Source organism: Polyodon spathula, chromosome 6 (assembly GCF_017654505.1).
Source record: "Polyodon spathula isolate WHYD16114869_AA chromosome 6, ASM1765450v1, whole genome shotgun sequence".
Classification (NCBI taxonomy): domain Eukaryota; kingdom Metazoa; phylum Chordata; class Actinopteri; order Acipenseriformes; family Polyodontidae; genus Polyodon; species Polyodon spathula.
This window is the reverse complement of record NC_054539.1, coordinates 69023135-69041660: the sequence shown is the minus strand read 5'-3', so window position 1 is coordinate 69041660 and position 18526 is coordinate 69023135. Positions and strand designations below refer to the sequence as shown.

The following is an 18526-nucleotide window of genomic DNA, read 5'->3' as shown; positions in this document are numbered from 1 at the left end:
CTTTGAATATAGAGCCTTCTATTCTCTTGTGACTAATCTCTCACGTTGTTACAGCTTTAAGGATCAACTTTAGCATTTGAATCTACTACAGCACTAGCAGGGTCTACTTCCTGACTGCGATCACTGGTAGTGATTATGTACAGGAGAGCGAGGAAAGGCGGAATGTACTAAGTCTTTGGTGAGGGGGATATTTCAGAAACATCTCAGCAACAGTAACAAAAAAAAAAAAAAGTTTGCTTGGTATGAAACTGAAGACTAAACATTTTGGACTCGATAATTCAAGGTTATCATATACTGCCTTCTCCAAAATGACAATAAATCATGGAAAATAGTAAACACAAAACGAGCGAATTACCCCCAGCCCCTCATCTCACTCAGATTGGGAGGGTCCATTAACAAGTTACAAGGTAGCTGTAGCTGTTCTTTCCTGACAAGTAACAGAGCTTCTGCGGTACAGCAAACTGCCTCTTCAACTAATGCTGCCTGTTGAACCTGCCTGACAGAGAGAAAGTAACAGCTTTGCTACTCCCATACACTTTTTCTTTCTTCAAAAGACTTTCTGGGTTACTGCTGTTACCAACTTGGCGCTCTCGTTGTTGTTTTTGTTGCTGATTCACCGGGAGGATTCTGTTCATTTCCATTTTCCTTCTTTTGAATTAATTAAATGTGCGAGTAAAACAAAAAGGAAAGAAAGCAAGAAAAGAGAAGGCGACAGTTTTTTACAACACCTGTTCAACCGATCTCCTAAACCACGAAAACAAGACGGTCTGAAAAAAAAGTGGTCTTGAAGAAGTTGGTAAATAACTGTCTTATTCTTATTTTATCTGATCAGTGTCTGTTTTCTGGAATCAGTGGCATCCGAAATTGAAATTAACATATTGCACAGTGAGCTGTAGTCGTAAACAATAGCGGTTTATAATAACCAATAACCAGTTTCTAAAGTTGATGCTTTAGTGTTTTGACAGATAGGAAGCATTGTATGACAGCATATAAAAGTTATGCTGACATGGGTATAACATAATCGGTACTGGCAGTTCACGCTCAACTAAGTCGGTTGATTATTATTATTTATTATTTATTATTATTATTATTATTATTATTATTATTATTAGTTATTATAATAATAATAATAATAATAATAATAATAATAATAATAATAATAATCTCCATGTTTGTAATATAAGTATTTAAACAGGAAATTAAACAGACAGACCGCTAGATCGGGAGTTGAATATTAATGCATTTTAAAGCAGCTTACCCAAGCCCCTAGGCTACATGGTTTTGTTCTGCAGGGGACCCGAGGGATATTGGTCTGTGGAGGGGCTGGGATTTACCATTAACGAATAAACACTAGTCAGTTTAGCAATGTGTCATTGTATTGCGTTTTGCATTACTCACTATGAATAATATAAAAAATATAGCAGGAAGCGACCTGTTCTCCACTAATTAGGCGCACGTTTATGTGATGAATTGTACACACTACTTAGCAAGGCAGGATCATTTAAATATGTTTGTTTTCGTGCTGTAAAAATTGGACAATGCATGTTAAAAATAGCTTCCACGTTATCCTGCTCTGTGATGTGGTGCACAATTTGTTCTGCACTAATTGGCTTTAAATGAAAAGAAAATCTGTACTTTTTACGCAATTTGCAGGTAACAGTTGTCATCCCCTTGGCAGGTGTAGCTTCCAGAAAAATGTACTGTGTACAGCATTGTGGCAAAGTGGTTAACAGTGTACCGGTGCAGTGCTTAAGAGTCAGACAGACAGCGATAATCCCGGTGCAATGGTGGGTTATTTTTAAATCCAATTGCCTGATGGCAAAACAACAGTAAACAATAAACAATGAGAAGCAATACAGCAGCCTGTATTGTTTATCTGTAATCCGCTGGTAGGCCCCAAAATAATAATAGTCCTGTTCTTTTTCACCCACATGTAACAAACACAAGTCCACAGTGCGTGCTCTTGTGCTTATAGCGACACCGTTCTTCAGTGAAACAAAGTGCAATGATGTTGTTTGGTTTTAATGCTGGCCTTTGGCAACAGCTCTCAGCCATCTAAAAATAACAAACAGTTGAATTGCTTTTACTAGACAGAAAAAAACAAAGAAACACTCATGGTTTACAACACGTTCTCCTTCCAGTTACCTTTAACGAATACAAAGGAACAGATCAGGTAACTATGTCGCCTTAAATACCGTCAACCATGACCCCTTGGTTAAAGATTGCAACCGCTTCTCCAACCCCTGGCTGCCACATCGTTTCCCTTCCAGGTCGATGATTTAGTGTAGGGTACTCTGTTCCCTTTACACCAAGTTCTAACATCAAGAATCATTCAATCTCTGTCACATATCCCACCGAGTTATCCGGGCATTGCTGTCCTTCATTGTGCTCACCGCTTGAGGGGGGCGTGGTCTGTGACAAGATCAAATGAATGTCCCAGCAGGTAGTAGTGTAAAAAGTAACCAATTTAATGGCCAAACATTCCTTTTTGACCACGGAGTAGTTGCGCTCCCGAGGGAGCCTCTTTTTAGTGAGGTACAGGATGGGGTGTTCTACTCCGTCTACCGTTTGGGACAAGACTGCACCCAAATCGACATCTGATCCATTGGTGTGGAGGATGAATCTCTTAATGAAGTCTGGAGTGATGAGAGTTGGGGCCTGGCAGAGTCTCTGCTTAACAGTATCAAACGCCCCCTGACATTCTACTGACCATTTAATTGAATTTGGTGCGCTCTTTTTGGTGAGATCCACTAAGGGATTGACCACTGTGGCATACTCGGGATGAATCTTCGGTAATAACCGACTAACCCCAGTAGAGTCCAGAGTGGAGATACATCCAGCCATTCCCAGTCTATTGAGAAGCTTGTTGACCCGAGACATGGGGTACGCATTGAACTTGGCAATAGCGTTTACCTTACGGAAATTAACGCAGAAGCGGTTGGTTCCGTTCTTTTTGGCCACTATCACAATTGGACTGCACCACTTGCTGCTAGAAGGCTCAATCACCCCAAGTTCGAGGTTGCCCTTTGGGGCAGCAGTCTAGGAGGTCTTGGACCCAGTCCCGTTGATGGTGGAGCAGAGAGAGGGGGTGGTACTAGGGAGCGTTGAGTAGGCCGGTCTGGGCGGAAACCAAGGAGTCTTCGAAGTCCTCTGCGAGTTTCACTGCCTCTTCCAGGGTGTCGGGCTCATCCTCTGTCATCTTTTGTGCCCTGGCTTTTGGGGCCGTCATCAGGGGTGCTGCTGGTGCCGTGGGTGTTATTGCCAGACCGACCCTCTTGAGATCCCCTGTCTTCCACAGTTCTAGCTCTTCAACACATACCCTTATGATATACTGTTTTCAGGCTTCTTGCCTTTCTCAATAGAAATAGGGTTCCTGATTGTCCTTTCTTGGGAATGGCAAATTCCGTTTTTCAAAATGAGCAATTCCGTTTTTTCAAATTGACATTTTTTTTCTGTTTTTACCAATTTATTAAGAATTAACAACGTAATTTTACATAAAGAAATCTATTTAATTATTTTATTTTGTATTTTTATTGAAGACCCTGAGTTACTGTTGTTTTCAGGAAAATCTTTCTTAAAGCAGTCCACTAGTAACACTGTACTGTAGGTCAGTCAGCAAATAAAGGGGTTTTGAAAAAACAGCTTATTGCTGGCATTACAATGTGCAGACTAGTCGAAAACAAACAAAAACATACAATTTTCATAAAATTATAAATTAACTACAATGTTCAGGACACTTACGTCTCCCATCTGTAGTTTCATCTGCTACAACGCAGACTGGTTTATGCTGTACTTGCTGTAAAACTGCTTGCATGTGTTTCTCGTATACCCTGGACAGACAAGAGTTGTTAGAGCAGGGCTCTTCAACTAGTTTTTTTAATTTAAGGGGGCCAGATTGGAAAAAAAGTTAGGTGTAGGCAGGCCAAAGTTTTCTAAGCAATAATAAATATTACATAACTTAATGTTCATATATTGAACAAGACTTACACATTTTACCATATGCATAGTACTTTTAATAATAGAACAGTGTGAGACTTTAACGGAGTATCACTACAAACATTTTAAAATGTATAGAGATCAGCGCTTCTACTTTTGAGCTTCTAACTACTGTGCCCTCTGGATAAGCATTTCCAAAAGCTCCTTGTTTGGTTTCAAAATGCCTTTTCATATTGTATTCCTTAACCGCTGACACACATTCGTTGCACAATAAACACACTGGCTTTGCGTTCGGCACAGTTGGTAAAATAAAGAAGTATTTATTGGTCCACTCATTGTTAAATCTACAATTGTCGTCATTTTCTGTTCTTATTACAGTAGCTAGAGAGAGCCATGACATAGCAACACGAGTTTAAAAAAAAACACAACTCAGAGTACGTAGTGTTGTTATTATGGCGTTAATGATAAATGAGAAAACAATAAGTTATGAAAGTAAATGTTTCACCTCGAGCACCGTGTTGTTTCCTTGTGTTGAATGGGTGACTGAGTAACGGATTTGCGATAATAACTAAATACATTAATACAAAAATTCAATTAAGTTTTTTTAATCGGGGTGTGCGGGGATGTTGACGATTGTGGGTTTTTTTTTCAGGTGCTTTTCACTTTTCTGTATATACAACTCCAAAATTATTCCACAGGATAGAACTCACAAAACGTGAACTGGTCTTCTGGGTAGTGTAGTTTTCAAAGCAATTAATTATTGTTTTTATAGGAGAATAACAGCGAAAAAAGACTGCACAGTTTTATTTATTTATTAAAGGTGCAGTTGCACAGCAGAATTCCATTCCCCAGATGCCAATTCCGTTCCCAATACCTAATTCCGCGATTCAGTCCGTGATTCAGCGATCGTGGAAAATCAGTAGCCCTATAGAAGTGTGCTGTGGACTTTAGAACAGCCCACCCATTTGGTTTACACACACACTTCTGCTCATTACATTGAAAGAAAAGCTTTTTTTCTTTTCTTTTCTTTTGGTTTCCTTTCTGGAATCTTCTAAGACCTCTGGTGCATTAACATTTGAACGTTCTCTCCACTGAGTATCCTGTTGATCAATGGGACTAGAGCAGGTAGATTTGCATTAACAACAAGAAGTTATTAGTGTAAATGCTGCATGTTTAATATATTCATTCCTGTTGATGTATTCTACCGGGGAATGGAAATTGAGAAACAACCTCAGAGGTTTGGAGATGTGTTCATTAAAAGCCTAATCTTCTTGTGGATTTGTAAAGGAGAAGTGTAGAAGGGTTGATCATTTTGTTTGGTTGACTTCTGTGCTATTGTTCTCCATTTTGCATGAAATAAAGAACCTCCTGAAATTTGACACCTGCTGTCATTAGCCGCTGTCACTCTGAGGTTGATATATGAGTTTGATGCTTCATCCCTTGGAAAGGAAACTTTTGACAACCTATTAGAGTTCAGTTTTCAACATAGGGCCAAATACAATTTACAGATGAAATCCAGCAGTTTAAAATGTATCCTAACAACACCAGGATTCCACATTACAGGGCACCCACCAAGTGGAGAGGAAAAGTAAATTCTGATTGCTGTGTCAGTGATGCAGTATGTATTGTTGCTGTATGTAGTATGTAAGGGGATGCTTTATTGAACATTTAACTGCACAGTTTGTTAAACAAATACAGCAGTGCTGTGTCGGACAAATGGTTTTCCAAGGCTAGCCTAGAGTGGTCTGCAGTCTAAATGTGCCTTTGACATAGTAGCAATGTGATTAGGATATCCCAAGCACAACTTAAGAGCAATAAAATCCTGAAATAACACAGACACCCTAGGGTCAAGTATGGTTTAAAATGTTGTTTTGGTAGAATAATTTTATCGCGGTGCCTGTCTGCCTTTAAAAAAACAGGCTTTTGAAAGAGGGTAAGGTCCTCTAGTCAACCTAATTAATGTCTGTGATCTCAAATGACTATATTTTAAATATTCTGACTGCATTCAGTTATGGCAATAATAGCATAACTCATAGAAGACTCGTAGGAGGGATAAGTAAAAAAAAAAAAAAAAAAAAAAAAACAACCAAAGTTGGTCCAGTAAGAAGTCAATTATTGTACTTCATATAATGTGTGTAGAACTGAAGTGAATGTATAATTGAAAAGTAACACATCCATTTGATGTGTGTGTGTGTGTGTGTGTGTGTGTGTGTGTGTGTGGTGGTGGTGGTGGTGGTGGTGGGGGGGGGGGGGGTACCTGTCGTTTAAATTACCAGATGCCACAGGTCTCTTTTTATTACCCGGGTATCGATGTATTAATTTAAGAATTTCAAGAAAATGTAGCAAGTATGATTATACATTTGTAAGCGTGGGTCTCTGGCCAGCATAATAAAGACAACATTAAAACAAGCTTTTGCATTGAGCCTTTTCGTAATTAGCAGGATATCAACGTTTTATAGAAATCAATAACACACAGTGAGTGGCAAGTGCTCTTCAATAATAATAACTGCGGTGACTATTCTTCTCAGGAACTAAATCTCAAACAAAACAACTTAACAGCATCCTGTTGGTTTATGACAGTAATAACTCTGTGATCCATTAATAATTCCCGTGTGGCTTCCAATACGGAATGCTTTATCTACAGTTATTGCACAGGTATAGTTTCTTACCAAAAAGATAAAACAAGTAGCCTTTTATTTAAAAATAAATAAACAGATGAATACAATAAAATAACTTGGAGCACATTAAGTACTCGGTTCGGGATTTTCTACCCATGTCAACCTCTAATATACAGTGCCTATAGAAAGTTTACACCCCCTTGAACTTCTTTCACATTTTGTTGTGTCAGTGCCTCAGAGTTTCATGCATTTAAATGAGGATTTTTTTTCCACTTATCTATGCACCATACTCCACACTGTTAAGGGAAAAAAAGTTTTTATTGAGAAAAAAGTGATATGTTAAAAATACAAAACTGAAAGATCATAATTGGATAAGTCTCCACCCCCCTGAGTTAATACTTGGTGGAAGCACCTTTGGCAGCAATTACAACTGTGAGTCTGTTGGGATAGGTCTCTACCAACCTTGCACACTTAGATTTGGCAATATTTGGCCATTCTTTTTTACAAAACTGTTCAAGCTCTGTCAAGTTCCTTGGGGAGCACTGATGGACAGCAATCTTCAAGTCATGCCACAAATTTTCGATTGGATTTAGGTCGGGGCTCTGACTGGGCCACTCAAGGACATTTACCTTTTTGTTCCTTAGCCACTCCAGTGTAGCTTTGGCTGTGTGCTTTGGGTCATTGTCATGCTGAAAGGTGAACTTCCGACAAAGTTTCAGCTGTCTTGCAGAGGGCAGCAGGTTTTCCTCAAGGACTTCTCTGTACTTTGCTCCATTCATTTTCCCTTCTATCCTGACAAGTGCCCTAGTCCCTGCCGATGTGAAACATCCCCATAACATGATCCTGCCACCACCATGCTTCACAGTAGGGATGGTGTTCTTTGGGTGATAAACTGTGTTGGGTTTGTGCCAACATAACGCTTTGCATTTATGCCAAAAGGTTCCATTTTAGATTTGTCAGACCACAAAACTTTTTGCCACATGGCTACAGAATCTCCTGAGTGTTACTTCAAATGGGATACAAGGTGGGCTTTCTTGAGTAATGGCTTCCTTCTTGCCACCCTACCATACAGGCCAGATTTGTGGAATGCTTGGGATATTGTTGTCACATGCACACTTTGACCAGACTTGGACATAAAAGCCTAAGTACAGTGATTAAATAGCCAATGTACAGTACAGGGGTAATCGCTCAGTAACAAGTTGCAAGCAGCTGATTGTTCGATCTATTTCCTATGATTACAGAACCAGGGCATTGTTTCCCATGTTTATTCTTGGCGTGAACTATTTTTTCCAACAGACTTGGAAGAGGATGTTGGAAGAAACAGCCAGTAAATCCTCCTATTATTATGTCATAGTTCCTGCTTTGAAGTTGCCCCCTCTCCCCCCCCCCCCCCCCCCCTCACATCCTGACACTCACCAGCTAAGTGGTTTTCCATTTGACTCACTGTTCAGTGCATCAGTAGTGAAACTATGGTACATTGTTTCCCTGCATGTAAGATCAGCCAGCCTTTGCAGTGCAGCCTGAATTCCCATTACAATTGTGTGAGTGTGGCTGTGCATTGATGTTCCTGTGCTACAAACAAACACGGGTAGAAAAAGTTGTGCAGTCTTGTTTTTTTTACACTGTTATACATGGTGTGCGCTAATAATGTGTGCTTTCAGATGCTGTACTGCCTAGTCTGTACTGCCTATTTTATGCAAAGGGATTTTTTTTTATTGCTAATTGCCAATTTTATAAGGAGTGTGCATGAAATGCAAATTGTCTCTTCGACTGGTAGTAAAATCTCAGACTGACTACCATCTATTGTATAGAGAATCTGCTGGAAGGTTTAGGTTGAAGATTTTGGATAAGTTTTATGGTTGCCGTTAGATTTATGCACATTTGACTCCAGACAAATCAAAAAAGGGAAGTATGAACTGTAGGGCTTAGCATTTTTATTTATTTATTTATTTTTTAAATTTATTTACAATTATTTGTTATTGTTTTCTCCCCAATTTGAAATGTCCAATTATTTTTTTATTTCAACCCAGCTCACCGCTGCCACCCCCGCACTGATTCGGGAGAGCCGAAGATGGACACACGCGTCCTCCGAAATGTGTGTTGTCAGCCATCTGCTTTTCACTCTGCAGGCTCGCCTTTCCAAAATTCAGTGTCCAGTGACCATGCATCTCTGGGTAGCTTAGAGGCAGGCTTGCAGGCACCCAACCAATCTACAGAGGTCGCTGGTGCATGGTGAGCCCAGGACACCCTGGCTGACCTAGGCCCTGCCCCCTGGTGGCACTCGGCCAATTGCGCGCCACACCCTGGGAACTCCCATCCGCGGTCAGCAGTGGAATAGCCTGGACTTGAACCGGCGCCCTCCATGTTATAGGGCGCGTCCTGCACTCCACGCGGATTGCCTTTGCTGGATGCGCCACTCTGTTTAATGATTTCCTAAAATGTAATTTGGAGCAGTTGCAAAGTGAAAATCACACCAGACTGAAAAACTGATGCAGAGCATGTTTTGTTTTTATATATACATTGTACTTAATAGTGATTCTTCATACTCGGTAAGAGACAAAGAATATCTTCCATTTACTATGAGGATCTCATGCAGTTTTGTCAGTAGTGCCAGGACAATCATTCGAATATTCAAGCAAACACTGCTTAAAATATATTCTGTGAAAAAAAGGGCCATGTTCGTATTCATCGCTTTAGCAGAATTTATTAATGAGTTGCAAAAAGATACCACACATGGGAAGCCAATGCCTAAATAACATCTGAGATTGGGTTTGTCTTACTCCTAAGATGTATTCTTCCTATAATATGGTACAAATGTGTCTCTTGTTTTCCAGCCAGTTCAAAAATACGGTTGATACTGTCTCCATATTTATCATGAGAGATAACTGAACTTAAAATCCTGTTTTGCTTTTTTTTTTTTTCTTCCATAAGTGTTTGGGGTGAAATAAACCATTTTATTCAACCATACAACCAGCAGTCTTGCATGTGTTTAGTGTAGTTGGAGAATATCCCTGTAATTGTTACAGCTGTTCCCACTTGAAGCCTATCTGGCAGTGTCACAGCTTTGCTGTGCAGTGAGTTAATCCCGTGACAGAGAAAGTGTCTGTGTAGTCTTATGTCATTGATTTACTCTTGACCATGCATGCCTGACTGCTTGTTCCACAGCAGGGACTGTAGTGGATTTAGTGACTCTCCCCTTTGACTTTCAGGGTGTGCTGAAGTAGAATCAGGCACAGTGTCATTGAAACAGTGTTTAAGTAATGCATTGTATTATGTTCAGACTGGCTGCTGACAGCAATTAAGAAATAACTGGTTCTGTTTGTTTATTGTCAGTAGGCTACTTGGAAAAAGAGTAAAGAAATTATTTTCCATGTAATGAAATCTGAAATTAAATCTGCTGCAGTTTGAAGTTATCTGTCCTGATGAGAGGTGGCCAAAACAATTGTTAGTCATCCTTCTATGCAGCTTTGTAACCCCACAAGAGGTTAGCACTGTGATTGTCTGTAGTTATTAAAGTAGAGTTTATTACTCATTCTCTGAATAGTCTTTTAAGAAGTAATTATCGGCAGGTATTTAATAAATCCATTCATTCACGTGTTGATTTCTAAATAAGAAAAGCTGTCCTTCCCTCACCTTTACAACTGAGCACCAATCAATGGCAATTAACTTCTGCATTGAATGTATTAAAAGCTGATTTGTGAGTATTTTTCTTTCATCCGGGGTGCTGACATTTTTGACTGCTGTAAACTGAAAAATGAAAATAAAAATAAAATACTTCTTAAAGATAATAGCAAACACGAGTAACATGTTTTTGCACACCCCTAATAAATGTCTACCGAAGTCAGTGGGGCAACCAGAATTACATTTTTTTTTGGGGGGGGGGCTAGGCAAGTCCGTCTGAAACATAACTGAAAAAAAATAAATGAATTAAATAAAATAAACCTTAGTCAGGTTTACAGATGTGCATGTTATACAAAGTTAATAATAATAATAATAATAATAATAATAATAATAATGTAGCGTTTTTGTCAGGCTTATGAAGCAGGACTCAGGGAGACAGTGTGGAATTCTCGATCTCGAATGTTTATTGTAATATAACAGAGAATTCTTGTCAGGGGCCGGAATTCACGCCACTACTAAAACAACAAACCCTTATTTACCCTCTATTGCTATCTTTCTCACTTTCTCTCAAGTCGCTGTCACTTTCTGTCACTCTGTCTCTCCCTCTCCTCTCTGTCACTCATGCACCACCTTATATGTCCTCTCCTCATATCCCGGCGCTGTCCGGCTCAACCAATCGACCCGTGGTCTACACTCCCCCTTTTCCCACTAACTAACGGTGTGACCCATCCCCCTTACAATACATGTACACAAGACAAACAGGACAGACAGCAAGTCCTGCAACGATACAATTGTCCGGGTTGTTACAATAATAATTTTGGTTTACTTTTGCCAGTCTTACTTGACTTGAAAAACGTCTTAAACGGTGCAAGCAAATTCCTATTTGGTTTGATTGAGTGAACACAAAAATCTTAATATGAAATCTGAAAATAAATTAATAAAGAACGACACGTTTTTAATAATAAAACCATTCTAAAGTGAAACCATGATTTTGTTATTTTGAAATACCACTGCTTCAGATTATTACCAGTGCTTAATAACAGGTAAGAACATTTTATTTAGAGTTGGTGTTGAACTTTAACCCGTTCATGACCCCACAGCAACACGAACATTATTCCTTATGGAAAAAAAAACAAACAACAAAAAACACACCCACACAAAAAACGTCTGGTTTTATTGCGTTTTTTAAAATTTATTTTTCTTCTTTTATCAATGTCAGACTTCTGGCGTCTTTTGAATGACTTTCAGGTTTTTTTTTTATTTTTTATTACATTTTAAGCCATTTTAAAACCATAACAAAATAATAGTGTCTCCTGACTGAGCAAAAAAATAAAGGGGCAAAATGTATACCGGTATTGCCTCCCCTGTGCTCTATGGGTTAGGCGCTACAGTCTCAATCAAGTTACAGTGCCTGCAAACACATTTTTTACAGTTTTCCTATATATATATATATATATATATATATATATATATATATATATATATATATATATATATATATACACCCCTTGCTTTTCTGGCAGTGGTTAAACAATGAAGTATATGCCTTCGTTGCCAAGTTTGTTACTTAGCAACCACAGAAAATACCATTAAAATCAGTAGAAACAGACAGAGACAGGCTATAGGCTACCCCCCCCCCGGTGCGCCACTGAACAAAGTAATATCTAAGTAGAGTTAAAGTAATGATATAGGATTCATGGGTGCAATAAAAAAAATAATTAAAAAAAAACAACAAAATGCTGTGAATATTGATGTCAGATTGTCTCAAGGTTATGTGTTGTTGTATGAAGTTCCTTGACAATGAACCAATGACAAGTAGAGGATATTCTATACTTTATTAAGCTTTTAGAAGGTATCACTGTACCTTTTGGCCTTGTAACAGATAATGGGATTTTCTATTTTTAGTTGTAAATCAAGCTACATTTGGTTGTACGTTTTTTATTGCTCATTGATAGTTAATTTAATAATTTTCACATGTAAAGTGATTTGCGGTGATGTATTGCAAAAAATGTAGATTGGTATGTACTGTGTTAAATGTACTGTGTACAGTGGCTCTCAAACTGGGGGGTGCGGACTGTGTACTGGGGGGGCGTTTAATTTACTTTTTTATTTATTTTTTATTTTTAAAGTAACAGGCGGTTAGTTTATTTGGGCTTTATTGCCTATTTTGATTGAATCTCTAATAATATTTCCACCAATCAGAGGGCTACATACAATACTCTTATCGATCCCGCCCCTCTGTCAGACTGGTACACAGAACAGCTTAAAGAAGCGCTGGACAAGAGAAGTAATGTGTCAGATATGGATATGAGAATGGCAGTGATGAAGCTAATTTGCTTGAAAACATTAAAAGTAGAACATTTCCTTCAATGGACTAAAAAAAATCTGGAATTGATGATGCGATCAGAAACGCAGAAAGCGCTTGCTACTGTAGTAGTTCTTTTTATGTTAAGCATTTCTGTGTTTAAATCTTTTTTACAATGGTTTAATTAAGTAACAGCCCAAACTGTTTGTGTCAGACTTGTTGAAAGTCTGTAACAAAATGGTTGGTTGTTATTGTTGATAAGCTGTAGACACGACTATTAATGCAGCCACAGGTTTCACAAAGTTAAATATTAATAATAACTGATATTGTCTGTGTTTGCTAGTCTATTGACCAGTTCAAAATGATTTCGAAGCAAATAAAAGCATTTTTGTGGCTTTATTGTTAAAGATTTCACACGTGGCAATGCTGCCCTACAATTACTGTTAAGGGCCATATAAGAGCGATGAATAGTGTAATATTTAAATGTTTTTGGAATTAAAAGTAGAACTGCAAAACTGTGACTTTTTTGTGAACGTGCTGTGAAGAATAATGACTTCCATAGATGGATGTGAAATCTAAAAGGCGTCAGTATAGTAACCTGAACCTCGATGCTTGCAGTCAGCAAGCTGTTTTGACCAGAAAAGTGCCCATGCTGTAGCTCATTGGAGAACAGAAACATATTTTGCATGGGAAGACCCGAGTTAAATAGGAACATGTTTTATTAAAACAATCAATCTTTCCTTTTCCTGCATTTTCTTCCAGAGGTTGCTGGTGTGTTTATTATGATTCTTTATGCTACACAACAACCTAATGGTACAGTGCAGTATACCGTCTAGAGATTGATATTGATTGTATTAGGTTAAGACCGTAGTGAAACAGCAGACTTCCATTTGATTCATTGTTACTTTCTATCATTTTAGTTAAACTTAAATATAGTTGTGAAAAAAGAGTTTGATATGTGATAACTGTGTTGAGTTGAGCAGTTGCAGGGTTGTGGTTTAACATCTACTTTGTGTTATCACCTTTGCTAGTAGGTCTTGCATTGAACTCAAAAGCAATCTTGCAGTCTGTAATGAAAGGCTTCTGTCCTTCTCAATGTAAAATTTAGGCTGTTCATGTCGAGTTACTCAGCTGTTTTACACATCAGAAGTTCAGGTGCAGAGGAACGAGAGCAATCCTTTCAGTTACAGAGGGAGCTAAAAAAAATACGTAAAACTGACATTCATGAATGCATATTACTTTAAATGCTCTTACCACAAAACTGTAAGTTTTGTTTGCTACATTCAGACAGTGGTCTGTTCTCCGAGGGAGCAGGAAAAAAAAAATAGATCAAATTAATTGAGTCTAAAGGGACCTACAATGAAAAGGCTGGCATTTCTGTAACTATACAGTAATAACGTGCTAACTCTGACAGTTATGTTGGTACAGGGATTCCCCAGACAGGCCTCCTAAAAGTAAAAAAAAGTCTGTAGTTAAAATATGTAAAGATGAGAGAAATAGTCACCTACAGTACAGACCAAACTCAGAAGCTGTGACGCACAAAATAAATACTGTCTATAAAGGGAGAATTGAACGTGACGCAACAAAATTAAATACTTGACTGACAGTGTTCTTAGGTCATTTCGTACTACAGTGTTCTTTGTTCTTGTGTCTGTGTTTAGTTCAGCAAAAAAAAAGTTCAATTTTTATTATTGTTTGTAATTATTACTTCTGCTTTACACCCAGCCCTGGATTTCACATGGAACATATCAGAAACGGTTAATAGTATATCTTTCTTAAATATTTCCATCACTGTTTTGAATTCCACCATTAACACCATTGTCTACAACAAACCAACTGATTCTCATATCTGCAGTGTGACTCCTCACACCCTAAGGCTTGCCGTGACTCGATTCCCTATTCACAACTGTTAAGACTCAGACATATTTGCAGCGACAATCAAGATTTCTTCACCAAAAGTGAGGAAGTGTGTGTGTTTTTTGGAAATTGTGGTTTTCTGGACAAGATCATAACTAAAGCTAAATCCTGCATTTCAAGTATAAATATAAAAAATGTTTTATATAATAACAATATAAAACACATAGATGATAGAATCCCTCTGGTCCTCACCACCCTATAACAGAAAGATACAGACAATTGTGCAAAGAAAAATTACAAGAAGACCCATCTACACCACCTATTTTCAACCCCCCCTCCCCCCCTTGATATCATATAGAAGAGAATATGTGGTGCACAGTGATATGCATCCTTCTGGAAAGGCACATATCCATGTAATAGACCACGATGCAATACCTGTAAATACATTTATTCTGAACAGGGATTAGAGGCATTAAATCTACATTCAGCATTCATGGATATTTTACATGTACCTCTAAAGGAATAGTCTACTGCATTATCTGCAAGAAATGCAACAAATTGTATATTGGGGAAACTAAAAGGCGTTTAGCAGACCTGTTTGTAGAACACTTAAGAAGCATTTGCATTAACACCACTGCATTTCCAGTAGCCCATCACTTCAACAATGATGATCACACTGCTGAAGACTTCACAGTCTGTGTGATCAATCAATGCTATGGAACAAATGTTGCTTGGAAACAAAAGGAATGAAAGTTTATCTTCGAACTGGGAACTTTGGAACCTCTGGGAATGAACATTCTATTATTATAATAATTATCACCATCCACAGAATTGTTGTATAATTACAAATCCTGAATAATAACAAGTTTACTGCACTGTCTTCTTTTTAAATAGATGAAGGGCTTTTGCCCAAAATTTCCTGAAAATAAAAGATTTAATCTTTTAAACCTTTTTGTGTACATTTCTTTAAATTTTTGGAACAGAAAAAAAATATACGGAAGTCAAAACATGTGACATCAATATATATATATATATATATATATATATATATATATATATATATATATATATATATAAATATATAAAATACACACACATACACACACTGGAACAATTTTTAAAGTGGGGGTGCTGAAAGCCATTGAACAAAACTGTAACCCCTATATATAAAGCTAATTGGGGCTTGTAGCAGAGATGCCTTTGTGGGTGAAGTCAGACCAAGAAATGCAGGACACAGTATGGTGAGTGAAGGCACATCTATGCAGAATTATTATAAATAAACAGTTTGAACCTGCAAAACACTTTGCAGAAGAAAACGGCACGGTGGCCAAAACAGACAGACATTCTGCATCAGTTTAGCATGGATGGGGAATTTTAATCCCATCCATGCTGTAAGTAAAGGATAACACACGACATGGCGTGAGTTGTGTTGCAGTAACAAACGGCTTTGGTTGGGTTGGAGGCACAAAGCGAAGCTATATATCCACTAATACCAGTTGCTGTTGGTTTAAAGATAAATGTCTCTAAACTAATCAAATCATGGTTTAATTTGAATGATCTAGGCACATCATAGGCAGGAGATTAGGTTTGAATTACTGCTGGGAATAACACTGACAGTTATCTGATTTCCTGGGGGACTGTTTAAAAAGAAAAAAAAAATCCTCACAAATCTTTTCTAATCCTATTTCAAATCAGACTTCAATAACACAAAGGTATTGCAGTTTAAATTATTCTACTTAAAATAGCCAGGATGCGATTTCTGTTGAATATTAAACCGCGTTACTTGTGGTGTAGCCCTGTTAGACTTGGTACTATGTAGAATACGCTTTCATATTCTGTTTTGCTCTGTACTCAAACACATTCATCCATTTTAATCTGGGAATGCATCCAATATAAATTACCGGTACTGGTCCGTGTTTTCGCTTTTTCTGTTTCTTAAAAAAACAAAACTAAGCTGCACGCTCTTGTGAAGGCAACCTATCGCAGTGCGTCTAGACTGCTGGCACACAACATTTGTCAAGGTAATCAAATCGCTATACCACAATGACAATGCATCCACCCTTGTGTTTATTCTGCGTGTATACTTATGGTCTAACACCAGTGAAAAAATGCTGTTTTTTATTTTTTTTTATATATATACACAAATTAGTTTTGTGTGACAGAGCCTTAATTCTTAAAACATGGTTAATTGAACACATTTGGAGTAGAACTGCTTTGAGTGAAACACTCCTAGTTGCATCATCAGTGGAGTCCATTGAGGTTGTCCTGGGCTGTTTTTCTACAGTAAACATGTTTGAATGAGTCCATAGCAATGCCTGCTATTTTTATTAGAGAAAACAATATGGTAACAGTAGTTCAAGTTAACGGAGGCTTATGTATATAAAGCTGAGTGTTTACTGCAATAACTTCTGTTGCTTAAATTCTACCATTGAATATATTTTGGTAGAAATTCCCTCATGCATTTTAGCTAAGAGTTTAATAAACCTTTTTTTTTTTTGTAAAAGTTATTGTTTAAAACTTTTATAGAAATTTTTTTTTTTACACATATTAAAATAAATCTACATTTTCTATATTAAAAAATCTAGATGCTTCTGATCATGTCATATCACACAGAAACTCAAGACACCACGTTACAAAGTCTGAACTCTCTAGAGCCTGTTCAGAATTGTTGCTGTATTAAGCACAAGGTGTTTTAGGTGAAATGAAATCCTGGTTTCCACAGTGTTAAAGCAGCTTTAAAATCCTACATCATGACTATAGTTCCTAAGGTTCTTTAGACTTCCCTGCACTTTACCTGCATATATCATTCTGGTAATGTGTAATTTGCATTTCATGAGAAAGACGTTGGTGCCATTCTGGCTGGTTGGAAATCTGCTAGGAGCTGAAGCTGCGTAAATATGTAGTAATGCATTCTGTTCGCAGTCACGGTTTCTGTAATCATGGCTGTAGTAGTGTTAATGGCTATTGTTTTTTTTATAAGCAGGCAGCCAGGGAAAGCTGAATTAAATTGATAATTAACAGTATAATTAAGAAAGACTGACACAATAATATGTAAATTACGTAACAGAGAGTAGATTTAATAATTAAGCTAGGAAGATTGTAACTACAAGAAAGCTCACATACAGAATGTATGAGTTGTGGTGCCTACCTAGGGGGATAATTGATTGACTGACCAACCATTTGTGAAAAAGCCATTTGCTACATTCTCATGTTAGCCAAGCAGTCAATTTCAGGCACAGCCGAAATCCTTTAGTTTAGGAAGTCTTCGATGACAGAGACAGGTGTATTAAAACGGTGCTGTAAACAGGGAAGATTTTTTTTTTTTCTTTTTTTTAAGAAAAACCCAACTAAGTAAGGTTTTGGTAGTTTCAAATGTGTCATCGTAACAAAGTCCCAAGTCCCATGCAGGTTCATAACCCCTCAGCTCCAGGCTAGTGCCAGTGGAAGCACATACTGTTACTTTTTCCTCTAGATCAATCCTCAGAGAATGCAAAGTTGAAGAAATAGCCAGTTTGGATAGAAGTATGTGACACTTTAGCCTCACCAAAGTGGCTATAAGCAATGCTCGAATGCATGACAAATGCATCTTCAAAAATCCTAAATCCCTGGTTACCATAATATTTTGCTTTAATCTTGTAGATCTCATCAACACCTATCCAAACATATCTTTGGGTGATTTGATACAAATAGCAAAAGTTCAAATTTCCAGGGAGTTTAATGACCATTGGTGGGACGTCAAACCAAATGTTTTTTCACAGAATTTGGAAGACTGGTTCCTAAGGGTCTTGCAGCAATACTTACATTTTAGGACCCACATTTTTTTAAATAATGGTTATCATTTCTGAATTCAGCGTGTCTGGAATCCCCAGGTTAACTTTTCTAGGAAAATCTGTGACGGACAGGCAACAGCACTGGTTGAGTTGGCATGGAATGACCCATATATTTATTTATCAATCTCACACATCTCTATAGTTGCATTTTGCGTTTTGAAATGTATTTTGCCATGTCTGTGGTCTCCTACTCTGATCAGGGCCAGGAGATCCTTGCTTGCTTTCCTGACTGCTCTGGGGGAAGGAGGACCCTGACTGAGAAACTGCACGCTCTACAGTGAACAGCACTTTCAGATTTCAGATCCCAAAGACGCTTGTGATTGGTAGAGTAGAATCTGCACTCTGTGTTTCTGTTTTCC

At 37.8% G+C, this 18526-nt stretch overlaps 1 protein-coding gene across 1 annotated transcript in view; it reads left to right on the top strand.

Annotated features, from left to right (window-relative positions):
• Positions 1-411: 411 nt before the first annotated feature.
• The window catches only part of LOC121317529 (hippocalcin-like protein 1), a 33436-nt gene continuing 15321 nt past the window's right edge, over positions 412-18526 (top strand). The window contains exon 1 of the mRNA XM_041253559.1: positions 412-796. The gene's annotated coding sequence lies outside the window, so the exon portion shown is untranslated. The remainder of the gene's footprint in view (positions 797-18526) is intronic.